This window comes from Lontra canadensis, unplaced genomic scaffold, assembly GCF_010015895.1.
Source record: "Lontra canadensis isolate GAN:19392208 unplaced genomic scaffold, GSC_riverotter_1.0 scaffold1837, whole genome shotgun sequence".
Lineage (NCBI taxonomy): Eukaryota > Metazoa > Chordata > Mammalia > Carnivora > Mustelidae > Lontra > Lontra canadensis.
The window spans coordinates 2420-8380 of NW_022632821.1; the positions used below are offsets into that span (position 1 = coordinate 2420).

Here is a 5961-nt window from a genome sequence, read left to right on the forward strand (position 1 = left end):
TGTGTGGCCTTGTCCCCTGTTTAAATGTAGTGCCCATTTTCCCTGTGTGAGCGATTTACTAAGCTGCCAGGTATGGGGCAGGCACTGGGAAGTATCCTTAGTGCTGTATGTAAAAAAATCAGTCTCAGGGCACCTGGGTGACACAGTCATTAAGCATCTGCCTTTGGGTCTTGTCATGATCCCGGGGTCCTGGGATCAAACCCCGCCATGTTGGGCTCCCTGCTCAGTGGGGAACATGATTCTCCCTCTCCCACTCCCCCAGCCTGTGTTCCCTCTCTAGCTGTCTCTCTCTCTGTGTCAAACAAGTAAATAAAACCTTAACAAAAATCCATCTCAAAGGGGCTCACCACTCTTGCTGACAATGGGGGAGCTGCTGTCCCCACAGGTAGTCCCCTCAGAGAGACAAGACTTCCAATTTCTTGGAGCCCAGAAGATGTAGACCTGAACCTGGAAGCTTCCATTCTTGGAATCACGGCTGGGGCCTTAGCAAGCCCCCTCTTCTTCCAGCATTCCTCTTGCGCCTTCCCTGTCCATGGGCTGGACCTGATTCCTGGTCTGGGGGAGATCGAGGGTTACCATTCCTAGGAATAGCAGTGGTTGATTGATGGACCTTGTCAGCATGAGGCCCAGTAGCCTTCAAGGGAGGACAGCTCTGTGGGGGCCAGCGAGAGCCCCCTCAAAGCAAAGTGGGGCAGGAGACTAGCCCTGCTGATGATTCTAGGCAATCTGTAGGCCATAGAAAGGAGGGCTGTGCCCAAAGGTGCTCCACTCCTGGCAGGTGGGGACAGGACCTGTAGGGGGTTGGCCAGTGAAGGGCACCTGCAGGGTTTGCCTGGGAGCTCAGCACAGAAGGAGGGTTCCTGGCTCCAGCATGCTGGCTGTGGGGTTGGTTTCCCATCTCTGAAGCCTCAGACTCCTCTTTGTATGATGGGGTGCTGATGGCCCCCATCTCTGGGAGTAGAAGGTAGGGAGGCTCCATGAGCAGACTTGCTCAGGACAGGCTGGGAGAGTGGATGTAGCTTAAAGCAGCTTAGGGCCTGCCCCCGTGAAGAAGGTGCACACGTCCATGGCTCCCAGCTCTGGGGTCCTGCTGCCAGCCTCTTACAGTGACCCTCCTCCCACCTTGTCCCTCATCCCTGCAGATAGGTGGTCTTCTTGAAGCTGTCCCTGCAGAGGGCAGAGAAGCCCATCATGGTGGGACACAGGTTCACTTACTAGGTTGTCACCGACCAGCGGGCTGCCAGGCCCTCCCCATGGGAGGGCTCGAGGGTGGTGGTCCTCAAGGTCCCTGACACCCCGAACTGGCAGGATGTGTCCATGCAGCACATGGAAATGGTTAGCTGTTTCTGTGAGCAGCACTTCCTCCATGAGTTGGACGACCTGGTATGTGTGGATGTGGACATGAAATTCTGCGACCATGTGGGCATGGCAATCCTGTCCCTCTTTTGGCACCCTGCACCTCAGTTTCTACCGGGCTGAAGGTAGAAGACTTCAGCTACCAGCGCCAGCCATGATCCCAGGCCCACATCCCCAGGGACCAGGGTGATGTTTACTATATGGGGGCCTTTTTGAGGGGGTTGGTGGTGGGTTGACTGACCTTGGCCTGTCACCCAGTGATGGGGGTTGACCTGGCCAATGGGATCAAGGTTGTGTGGCATGACAGGGCCACTTGAACAGGTACCTGTTGGACCACAAGCCCACCAAGGTGCTATCCCCGGAGGACCTGTGGGACCTGCGGTGGCTGGGCTGTCCCCCGGAGGACCTGTGGGACCTATGGTGGCTGGGCTGCCCTCCCCACCCTTAATGAAGAAGCTGAGATTCAAGCTGTGCCCAAGAATCACCAGGACATTTGGGACTCATGAGGGGCTGTCCCCGTCTACATCAGGAGGTGCTGTCCTGAGCAGAGCTGAGAGAGCCGGTTCCTACTTCTGTCCCCTCGAGGGAGACCATGGAGCCCAGTCCTGCCCACACGGGCATTTCCAGGGCCCCAGCTGCACCCACACACAGGAGGCCTGTCTGGGGACACAAGGTCCTCTCTTTGTGGTCACTGTAGTTTGATAATTTCTGGGTCATTTTCAGCTATGAATGGCTCCAGTTTTATGTCGGATGATTTCTGTGTCCATGCTGAGCAACCATCTTTAAAAAGAACAATCAAGGGAAAAGGTTTTCTTCCGGGTTCTAGACAGACACTGCCAGGTGGGGGTGGGAGTGGTCCTGCCTGGAGCCAGGATGGCCTCTGGTCAAGTCTTCCCTCCCAGTCCCTGCACCTTGCTGGGGCCATGGGGCTTCAGGGGCAGGGGTGCACCAAGCCTCCTCTCAGACCTTCAGTCCTCTGACCACCAGAGGCCTTGGCTGTGGCCGCTAGCTCAGCCTCCAAGAGCATGGAGCCCTCTTAGTTATGTGCACTTAGTTATTGGTTTTATTTTTTATTTTTAAATTTAATTTAATTTTTAAAATTTAAAATCATTAGCCAACATATAATACATTAATGGATTTTAATGTAGTGTTCAGTGATTCATTAGTTGCCTGGAACACCCAGTGCTCATCACAACGTGTGCCCTCCTTACCACCTGTCACCCAACTACCCCATCCCCCCACCCCCTCCCTTCTGTCAGTGGGGCCAAGTCCCCTGGCTGGGGCTCAGGTAGCTTCCTACATGTTCCACCTGCCTCTCCCTGGCTCCCCCAGCCATGCACAGCCCTATGCTGCTTCCCAGAGAGGGCGGTTTTAACCAAGGTCAGGAAGACAGGATGGATTTTACTGACTCCACCAACCACCAACCCCTGCCCACCCCCCACCCCACCAACCCACCCCCTGCCCAGGGATGCAAGAGAGGAAAGTTTTCTTCAGCTCCTTTTAAGTTCCCTGGCTGGGTCTGGAAATTGACAAAGACAGAGGAACAGGAGAAAAGCTGGCGAAGTGTATTGATTTTTTTTTTTTTTTTTTTTTTTTTGCTGGGAGCCTCACAAGAACATGGAGACCAGCAGAGGCAATGGAAGCCTACAGTTCTTCTATGTTTTAGGCAAAGAAGCAATAAATGTCTGAAGAATTGAGAGTCATAAGGGTTTGAGCTGGGGCTGGTAAACTGTAAAAAAGTAACTAGGAAGATAAAGGTTAGTTTAACCAGGTTTGTTTCTCTAGCCTTTGTGGCCCAAAATTCCTTGACTGTGGTGATAAGCATGTCCTCCCTGCTGTCTGGGGAGAGAAGTTGCCACATGGCAGTGTTATGACCTGTTTCGGGAAGGAGGGCTGATGATTGGGGATCAGAGGGATCTTCCTGCTTCTGCTCTATGGAAAATTCTTTCAGTTTCTATATTTAACTTGCCAAGGTGCCATATTTGGGGCAGTGTGTCCTGACCCTCACTGGCTTGGTGCTGCACTCTGTCTCCTCCTAGTGTCCTGGACACTGAATTTACTGCTGTGGAGACTGCCCAGCCCTGGGGCAGCCCATTGTCCAGGGAGGCACCTGCCTCCAGGGGAGGGTTGCCTACAACTTCCCACACAGGTGCCCTGTCGCTAAGAGTGGCCACCCCTCCTTGGGGAGATTGGGTGAGAGTGTGAGATCTTACTTCGAGAAATTGACTTCATTTCCCGCAAATGATCCAGTAGTGGGATCACAAAGTAGTACTATTTTTAGTATTGGGGGGAAACTCCATATTTTTCCCAGCATGGCTGTGCCAACAAAGGTTAATTCTGGATGACTTTACCTATAAACCAGAGATTTTCCAAGATCCTCTCCAGCAGATGGAGAACATGAGAAGAACATTTTCAAGGCCTTGCAAAATATACTAACCATAGGAACAAACCAGTAACTCAGAAACTATTGAAATGAAGAACCGGTTCTCCTTCCATGTCTGGCTAGTGTGCTGGTCTGTGGCTCGATCCCACCGCGGGCAGCTGGAAGGTTAACTTCCCAGGTTGGATGCCACTGAGATGGCTACTGTTTCCAGAAATTCTTTGGGGTGTGGCGGGGTTTCCCCACCTGTGCACAGATCAAGTTAGCGAGCTCTGACAGGGGAGCCACAGTTCCTTCAGGCATGGTCCCTCCCCCATCCCGTGGCAGAGCCGTCACGCTGAGGGTTTAGAGGGACGGGAGCCGCCCCTAGGCAAAACCACCCAAGATTCCCACTGTCCCGACCTGACCTTCAGATGCTCCTCAGTTACTCCTGTGCCTCTGGTGTCTTCCTGGCACCCTGACCTGGCTTTTTTCTGACAGCTCATCTAGTAGTACCCTCACTTTCTGGGAAGGGGATTTACTGGAATCCGCAGTGTGTCCTGCTGCCCCACATGGATCGCTTTTTGAAGGCACATCATATGGGCCATCTGAGGACCCAAGACTGCAGGCCTGTGGCCTGGAGGGCTTCTGAGCAGAGCTGGTGGGCTGGGAGGGCTGCAAGGCACAGAGGCAGGTTTCTAGAAAGCTGTCTGGGGTCCCTGGCATTCTATCTTTTTTATTTATTTTTTATTTATTTACTTATTTACTTATTTATTTATTTATTTTTAGAGATTTTATTTATTTATTTGACAGAGAGATCACAAGTAGGCAAAAAAGCAGGCAAAGAGAGAAGGGGAAGCAGGCTCCCCGCTGAGCAGAGAGCCCAATGTGGGACTTGATCATAGGACCCTGAGATCATAACCTAAGCTGAAGGCAGAGGCTTAGCCCACTGAATCACCCAGGCACCCTGCATTCTACCATTTTTGAATCAAAGCCCTGAGATCTTTCAAATGCCAGCAATGTTATAGCATGGGCCAGAAAATCACATGTTTCTGTGCACCCAACACCACCTAAACTATTGGCCATTTTTTGCACTTGAGCTGAGTACAAAGGATTGGGAACTTGAGGGGAAGTGCTGGGCCAGACTTTGTGTTTGGGGACATAGGCCATCCAGACAAGCTTGTGCTGAGCCTCAGGAAGGGTCCTGTGTGGAGACCCCAGCTGCAGTCACTGCTGTCCGCTGATGCCCGCTCAGTCCGCCCCAGTACACATGCTGCTGGGGGAGCGCCTGCCTCTTCCTCTCTCCCTGAGGGCTCTCTTCTGCACCAGCCATGCCCCTCCCCTGGCAGTCACTGCCAGCCTGCAGCCTGGGAGGGTGGATACCCCGATGACCTCCAGCCCTGGGGACATCCAGGGCGGATGGGACATGGTCTCCCAGCAGGTCTGTGCGCCAGGCCCCCACGGTGCTCACTCTCCTCCTGGGGGCTCACTGTGCCATGTCCTTCCTTAGGGTCCCTGGGCCTAACTCCTCCTCTGCTCAGGCACTACTCTCGGCCCTGGCTCCACACGCTGGGACTGGGAGGGGATCATCTGGACCTTCTGGACTCGTGCTTCCATGCCTGTGACATGAACACAGGCTGGCCTCACAGACTCATCAGAGGAGACCCAGTGCAGGAAGATGCAGGCCGCCTCAATGAAGAAGCCAGGTGACTCCAGAGGGAGCACACAGGACTTGCACAAAAGATAGGGCTCATGGAACCCAGTGTGGGATGTGGGCACCTGGTCAAGGGGCATGGGGAATCCTGGTGAGGGTGGCCCTGGTGGGGGGAGGGCAGACAACAGAAGGGTCACAGAAAAGGCTGGAGACAATGAAGACAACAGGACAGAGCTTCCCAAGGAGGTCAATGGAAGAGTCAGAGGATCACAGAGACCCTTAGGAAAACTCGGAGGCCCTGGAGATGTTGGCTGAAATGCTGTCATTTGGTCAGAAAAGTTGTGTCACTAACCCCCAGTTGGCACTGGATGATTTACTCTTTATTGCTTCTAGGAATCAGGGCATATGGGCCATTAGCACTCACATTGCATGAAGTCTAGGATATATTTATTTTTCATCAATTTTCAGAACCAGATTTTTCTAGAGGAAGTGCTAAGCATGGGTCTCTCCATTCTTTTCTTCGTGCCACCGGCCTCTGTTCTCAGGAGCAGATTCCTGGTGCTCATCACCACTGTTAGCCCTGAGGACCGAT

At 53.1% G+C, this 5961-nt stretch overlaps 1 pseudogene; it reads left to right on the forward strand.

Moving 5' to 3' along the window:
• The first annotated feature begins 1152 nt into the window (after window positions 1-1152).
• Window positions 1153-1862, forward strand: LOC116863612 (annotated as a pseudogene).
• Window positions 1863-5961: the final 4099 nt, after the last annotated feature.